Source organism: Leptopilina boulardi, unplaced genomic scaffold (assembly GCF_019393585.1).
Source record: "Leptopilina boulardi isolate dan_hultmark-lab unplaced genomic scaffold, ZJU_Lbou_2.1 LbouV2_75, whole genome shotgun sequence".
NCBI lineage: Eukaryota > Metazoa > Arthropoda > Insecta > Hymenoptera > Figitidae > Leptopilina > Leptopilina boulardi.
In genome coordinates, this window is record NW_026138022.1 from 60,527 (window position 1) to 68,783 (window position 8,257).

Sequence of the window (8,257 nt, forward strand, 5' to 3'; positions counted from 1 at the left end):
CATTTATCGGGATTGATTCTCAGACCGGCTTCCTTCAATTTATTTAGGACTTTCTCGAGCCAGTCGAGATGTTCTTCAAAGGTCTCTGTGACTATAATGATATCATCCATGTAAGCGAAACAAAAGGGTTCCATTTTTGTGTCAATGATCTCGTTCATTAAACGTTGAAAGGTTGCTGGGGCATTTGTTAGTCCAAAGGGCATACGCTTAAATTGGAATAATCCTCTGCCTGGAATGGCAAAGGCGGTCATGGGTTTGCTTTCTTCGGAAAGAGGTATTTGCCAGAATCCTTTATGGAGGTCTATTTTCGAAATATAGCGGGCTTTTCGCAACTTCGATAAGATAAGGTCCATTTGAGGCATGGGATATACGTCTTTCACGGTGAGTGAATTTAGTAACCGGAAATCCAAGCAAAATCGGTACTCTCCATTTTGCTTTTTGATCATGACAATTGGGTTTGACCATTCGCTTTTACAGGGTTCTACGATATCATCCTCGATCATTTGGTCGAGTTCTTTGCAAGTGGCTTCCATGACTTTTGGGGAAACCATATAGCAACGTTGTTTGACCGGTTTATTATCTCCGACATTAATAACATGCATTGTCAAATTTGTGAGGCCAGGTTTATCGGGTACTGCGGGAAGGTTTTTCTTGAGGAATTCTAGTAAATGGTCTCTCTGGGACGAATCCAGTTCCATTAATCCGGCACAATTCTCGAGGGCAATTTCTCGACTTTCGAAACGGTAAATATTCTTCGGTTTATTTTTGAAATTCCATGTTCGGGTCGTAAAATCGGCCTGAATTTTATAATATTTCAAAAAGTCTAGACCGAGAACTAAGGGTTCGGATAGGGAATCAAGGACTCTTGCGTTCAATAATCGGGATCGTCCGTTCAACTCTACGGGCAATGAAACTTCTTTGGAAACGGTCATGAGCTCACCATTAGCTAACTGAACTGAACCAAATTTTTCTGTAACGGGGAGTTCTAATTCTTTTAACATTTCGAGACAACGGGGACCAATAAATGTTCTCGAAGCCCCGCAATCTACTAGGGCTTTGACTGCGTGATCATTCACGAGGACGGTAACATAGAGTAAGGGTTCAGGGTTACTAATGGGTGTGGAGGGGTAATTTAAATCGGACAAGTTAAAGCAATTATCAGATGCTTTACTTTCAATGGGTTTTGGTTCAGGAGGACTATTCTCTGTTTTAACGTTTTCTAGAAGGGGACTTGTCGAAAGAGAATTCGTTGGGGTTTCAGTCCGATCAACCTTCAGAATATAGTCGACACTATTTTTGATTTTGTCGATCTCTTTTTCGTTTATGAAATATCGACCATTCTTACAGTGAATGAAGATATCGTTCTCCATGGGACTATAAACACCAGTAATTTCGGAAATATCTGTTACTAAGTTGGGACATTCGATCTCGACCAATTTTAGTACAGGTTTATATCTCTTAGATCTTTTTGTTTCCTTTAGAGACAAATCTAGGGTAGGTTCTTCGGGTAAGGGATTTGGTTTCTCGGGTTGCGTGGAATCAACCGTTTGGGGTGAAACGGGGTCAGGATTCTCGGGTGGTATATCACAATTTTCGAGTGACAATGAATTAAACTTTTCGGGTAAGTTAACGCATTCTTCGGGTAAAGAGCAATCGGGATTTTCGGGTAACAAAAGGTTGGGTTGAGGTATTTCCCTTTGAGATTCTAGAGGTCTTATTTGTGGGTTCAGGATTGTGAGGACCTCTCCCATCAATCCTGATTTCCTTTTCCCGAACAATTAGGGCATTTGGGCTTTATGAAATCCTTTTTGCCACAACCATAGCACACGATAATTTTAGGTGCAGTACAGTCATTGCGTCTGTGGCCTTCCTGGTTACAGTTCCAACAGACATTTGTAGGGGGTCGATTTGAGGGGTCGGCTGTGGTCTGTTTGCTTTTCACAGCCGTTTCTTGATTGTGTTTCTCTTGACCATTTTTCGGTTTGGGTTGGTCAGGTCGTCTATTTCCTTTTGGGAGATTGTTCGGTGAAGCTTTGTTATTTTTGGATGGGGATTTTATGAGGTATAACTCCTCAATTTCGTCCTGTTCTTGGTCGGGTTGATCCAAATCTTCGCTGAACTCTTCTTGATCTTCCCTAATGTGTTTCAGATGTTCACGTCTTTTTATAAGAGGTCTATTGGTTGGTCTTTGATACGCCAAATCGGGGAGTAAAGAATTTTCAGGCTTCGGGGGTGGTTGGTAAGCTTTCGCTACTCTGACTGATTTTTCTATTGCTACTGCCAATTCTTCTAAGTGCGCGAAATCCATCACGCTTGCTCTGGGAATTTTGAGATGTAATCTAGGCAAAAGGTTTCTATGTGCGAAATTGATCTCTTCATATTCGGGCATTCGAGGGGACAACTTATTAAACATGGAGATCATGCACGTGAGGTAATCTGCAACGGGTTCAAATTCTCCCTGGGTTCGCCTGTGTATATCTTGCATAAGCTCGAACCTAAAATCGGGATCACTAAACCTATTCCTGAAGGCTCTTGCAAATTCATCGAAATAACGCCATCTACCTCTGTACGCTTCGAACCATCTACCAGCTATTCCAGTAAGGAAGAAAGGAAGCAGATCTAAAAGATCATCATCTCTAACATCCATGATCATTGATCTACCAATCGTTATTTTTCTGATGAACTTGTCAGGATCTTCGTTTTGAGTCCCTGAAAACTTTAAGTCCCATTTACGCATTTTATCAAAGGCCAATGCTGCGGCTGAAGGCCTGGACCTACGATCAAAATTGTTCGGAACTGGGGGTAACTCGGAATATGGATCATTATTTCTGCTCAAGGGTCTTCTTCTATTTACAGAGTCACCGCGATCAAAGCGAACACGGGGTCTTTCGTGATCGAAAGGGGCGTTAGGGTTTCTATTCTCTTGATCAGTTAGGTGAGGTCTATTATAATCATCGAAGTCAATTAGCAATCTTTCTGATCTTCGAGGTCTTTCTCTATTGGAAAGATAACTCGGGTTCTCATTTTCTTCTCTTCGATTGCGATTGTAATCTCGGAAATCATAGGGTGGCAATTGGGCTCTACGAGGTCTATTTCGGAGCGACAATCTATCGAAATCCTGTTCTATCTCGTCATAATCTACATGTCTCAAAGGGACAGAATCTCTATCATGGGTTTGTGATCGATCGCGTTCGAAATTACGGTCGAAATCTCCATGACCTTGGGGATATTCGTAATTATCGCGGGCTCGATCAACAAAATCCTGATAGTCTCTATTTATTTTTTTAAGCGGATCTTCGCGACGTTTATTAAATTCGGGGAAACTAGCGGCCTCTCGAGGAATTGTCCTGATGTTCACATCTCTGGGGATATTTGGGACAAAGGTATCTTGAGTCATACGAGGGACAGTTCCCGTGTTTATTTCTCTTAGGTTTTCAAGATTCCTTTCCGCTGGTCTTTCAGGATATATTACATTTTCAGAGGAAGCTGTTGCAGTAGCGCCACCTGCTGGATCGGTGCGAAGATTTTCTAGGGGTAAATCTCGCTGTGCACCGGGGCTATAAGCAGTAGTGGTGGACGCGCTAAGGTTTTGATCTAGGGACTCTTCTAGATTTTGGGCATTATTTGGGTCTTGGTCGGGTGGCACAATAGGATTTGGGGCAGGTTGTTGTTGACGAGGAGGAATTTCTTCCCCGTTACGGGTACGCTCATAGTGGCGTAGGCGTCGTCGACGTTCATCTGCGGACCCAGGTATAGGTAGTCCTCGATTGGCCAACTCAATTTCCAAATCCCTAGGATTCAGATTGTCGATCCATGATCGCCCTGGATTACTCATGCTAGAATTATTATTAAAAAAAAGAAAAAAAATCAAAGAGAGCTGAAAATAATTTGATTCTTCTTTTTTTTTTTTTTTTTTTTTTTTAATCCCATTGTTTATTCAACAAAGAGTAGACAAAATTCTAATAACAATCATGAATTTATTGAGTTTTAATCCCATTTCTTGATTAATAAAGAAACCCTGGCTATTCTCAATTAAGCTGACATCAAGTTATTTTCATTAAAAAATAAAATTAAATCAATAAAATAATTAGGGATTAGAATAATCAAATTATAAATTATTAGGAAAGGGTTTTTCTCTGAAATAACCTTGTATAATCCCTGGGGTAATAAAAATAGGATAATTTTCGAAACTCGAAAACTTTAATCAGCATTTATTTCAGCAAAAAAAAAGTAATATGTATTCATTTTAAATACGATTGGGTTGTTTTGAATGAGTCACTAGTGACCGATAATCACCAGTTATAAACACACACAAGAAATATATATACACAAGAAAGAAATCAACACAGAAATAGCACACTCCCAAGAAATCCTGAAATAAAATTTGTTATTTAAGGCAAGATTAAAATTTTTAAATTTTCCCTTTAACCACTGAGAACTCGTCTGATGAACTATTACAAGTTTTCAAAAGTTTGAAACAACTCTTATTCCGTAAATTGTAGGGAATTTAAATGACAAGAAAAATTAGATAAAAGTTTTCGCTAATAATAGGAATGTGATTTTCTGCTTTGGCAACTATGTAACCCACGTTGGGCGCCATTTTGTAACCGGACTTTTTTTTATGTATAATCATAACAACAGAACAAGTCATTAACAATAAATTTTTGACAAATATTGGCAAAAAAAAAGAAACATAAACAATTAATAGTCAATGTAAACATTATAAACAAATAGTGTTGAGGATAAATAATATCAACCCAGATTACAATGAACAAAATAATCGCCAAAGTCTTTGAAGTCCGATTCAAAGGAAAAGCAAAAAGTTATCAACGCATTTCAATTCCCCTGAAGTGCGAGAGAGAACGAAATATCCAGACGATTGGGCGCCAGTCCTTTCTAGGGACAAAGTATAAACAAAATATAATCGCGAAACAAATCATTATGACAAATCTTCTAATTTAAATTGGGACTAAATCCCTAAAACTAGCAAGACATTAATCAAGAGTGAATCGAAATTTAACTTAATAGAAACGATAAAAAGTTAATTGAATTAATTAATAAATAAAATACCAAAATTTACTAATTTTCGATAAAATTACACTGAAGGTAGAAACGAAATGCGTGAGGTGAACGACAAAGGTATTGGTAACTCAGGGAGAAGGTCAGGGTTCGAGAAAATCACATTCAATATAAAATAAATTAATTGACAATTTATTCAGGAGATTTCAAAATTAATATTTACAATAAAAGTTGATTACAATAAAATGTATTGACCGCGACATAAAACGAATGTAAAATAACCCTAAGAGCCGTTTCAAGGAAAGTCTACAACAATAAAACCGCGACATCAGGGACGCAACACTAAACAAATTTTACACAATTTTCAAAAGACAAAAAAATCAAAAGTTTTAAATTAAGTAACAGAAATGGCGTCTTTCTTCACAAAACGAGTTCCCAGGTCAAATGGTCAAAATGTGTACAAACAAAATATATCTAATTTACAATAAAAAATACGCATAATTCATATGAAGATTTACACAATAGGGTTCTTATTTAGCAAATATGGGGCGGTAAAGGCGCCAATAATACACACTAGGGTAAAAGATTTCAGGGTCTTAGACAATTTCAGTGTGGGACATTTAGGGACGTTTGGGGGCATTCTCGTGGGACATTTGGGGTATTCTCGTGGGACATTCCACGAGATTGTTCGTCAATAATCGAATTGAGTGACAAATGAATATTTCGTGGGACAAACTCACGAATATTTTATTATAATTGTGTTAAAGTGGGACATATCCACAAAAGGGAAAAAAAACACACTATAATAAGGGGGACAAACAAAGGAAATGTAATATTAACATAAAAAAATAGCTTACTTGACTGAGAAATCCGAGCAGCGTGGTCGAGCGAGAGTGAGAGCCAAACAGGGGACATCTACTTAAAGCGACACCAGAGAATTATAGAATTGCTAATTCGAATTAAATAATCAAAATCAATGAAGCTATTTCATTGATTATTCTTCAAAAGAAAAACAAGGGCTATTTCATTGATTATTCTTCAAAAGAAAAACAAGAGCACTGTTACGCACAAAAAAAAGATTCACAACACTCGCTCGACCACGAGGCCGGCCAAACCACCTGTTTTAAATTACATCATAAATGATATAATTTTGGGGAATATGTCAGAGGCACTTACTTTATTTAGGAGAGAATACTCTCGCGAGGACTTCTCGGCAGGATCGAGCTGGATCGTTTTCACTATTTAATTTATTTGTTTCTACGAATAGAAAAGAAAGACTTTCGGCGCACAAACTTCCGAGCTACTGCTTGCTGCTTGGCTGCTTGCGAAGAAAAGAGGGAGAATCCTTTGGCTTTTGCCGCGACGTAGGCTCGCTCGCCCCTCTCCGCACATTTTCCCGGTGTCTTTGCACGACCAGCTTGTATCCCTACGCTCAACGAGTGACGTGATCACAGGTGGAGAATAGTGACCTGTGGTATGTTCTCCTTTTGTGATTTCACACTCACTCTTCTTTGTTTTCCGGGCTGTTAATTTTCACTGTCGTCAGCCTCCGTATAATCTGGGTCTGGGACATGGCAACATAGATTTGATTATTGTGATTAAAAGGAAAAAGGGAAACATGGCCAATGTGCCAGAGATTATACGGTCCTGGGCAAGGGGCGTCTCTAATACCATAGAGAATTGACAGTGGAATTGCCTCCTGTTAATTATTCCTCTAGGATGGCTTCCTCGAATTCTACTTAGACTAATAAATAGCGGACATACTTCCGAGACGAGGGATCCTTTTATCGGGTAACATGTGGAGGTTGAGTCCAGGGTTGGTCGATTTCCAATAAAGAATCGATACTGAGTTAACTACGGTGGTATCTTCCTGTTAGTTGCGGACGGATGTGACGGAGTGGCGCATGCGTTCTGACGTTGCAGTTGATTTCTTCCAGTATTTCCAAATCCTCACAGTGCGAATTTCAAAATCTGCGGTGGATTAGTGGTTGGCTTCTCGTGTTGTCCGGGGCACAATTTGCAGTTATGTTCATGAAAGGGAATAATAGAGGGTTTACAAACAATTCAAAAAAAACAAACATTAATGACCATTGAGCTGGGAATCTCAGTTGCAACCAACAGCAGCAACAACTCGGACTCAAATTTGTTTAATAAATTTTTAATAGTTTTGTTTATATAAAAAAAGTGCCACGTCACAGCATTTAATTGTTTACTTATGTTAATTGTTTATATTCCGATACTACATTCAGTAACAAAAATTCTAATAATCTTCTGTCCGTATTCATTTTACGCTATTTAATTCCCTTATCAATTGCTTGTTACTACAATTCTGATAAAATCAAAAGAAACATTGATGGTACTCAAAGTATGCAATTACTTGTTGATTTATTTAAATTGTTTATATTCGGTTACTACTTTCAGTAACAAAAATTCTGGTAATTTTCTGACTATTTTTAATTTACCCTGTTTAATTCCCTCATCAATCGCTTGTTACTACAATTCTGATAGAATCAAAAGAAACTTTGATGGTACTCAAAGGATGCATTTAATTGTTTACTTATGTAAATTGTTTATATTCAGCTACTACTTGCAGTAACAAAAATTCTGATAATCTTCTGACTATATTCATTTTACCATGTTGAATTCCTTTATTAATCGCTTGTTACTATAATTCTGATAGAATCGAAAGAAACATTGATGGTACCCAAAGTATACATTTGATGGTTTACTTATTTAAAATGTTCATATTCAGCTACTACTTTCAGTAACAAAAATTCTAATAATCTTCTGACCATATTCATTTTACCCTGTTTAGTTCCCTTATCAATTGTTGGTTACTATAATTCTTATAGAATCAAATGAAACATTGATGGTACCCAAAGTATACATTTGATGGTTTACTTATTTAAAATGTTCATATTCAGCTACTACTTTCAGTAACAAAAATTCTAATAATCTTCTGACCATATTCATTTTACCCTGTTTAGTTCCCTTATCAATTGCTGGTTATTACAATTCTAAAAGAATCAAAAGAAACATTGATGGTACCCAAAGTATGCATTTACTTGTCGACTTATGTAAATTGTTTAAATTCGTTTACTACAGTCAGTAACAAAAATTTTGGTAATCTTCTGACTATTTTTAATTTACCCTGTGTTATTCCCTTATCAATCGTTTGTTACTACAATTCTGATAGAATCAATAGAACCATTGATGGTACTCAAGGGATGCATTTAAT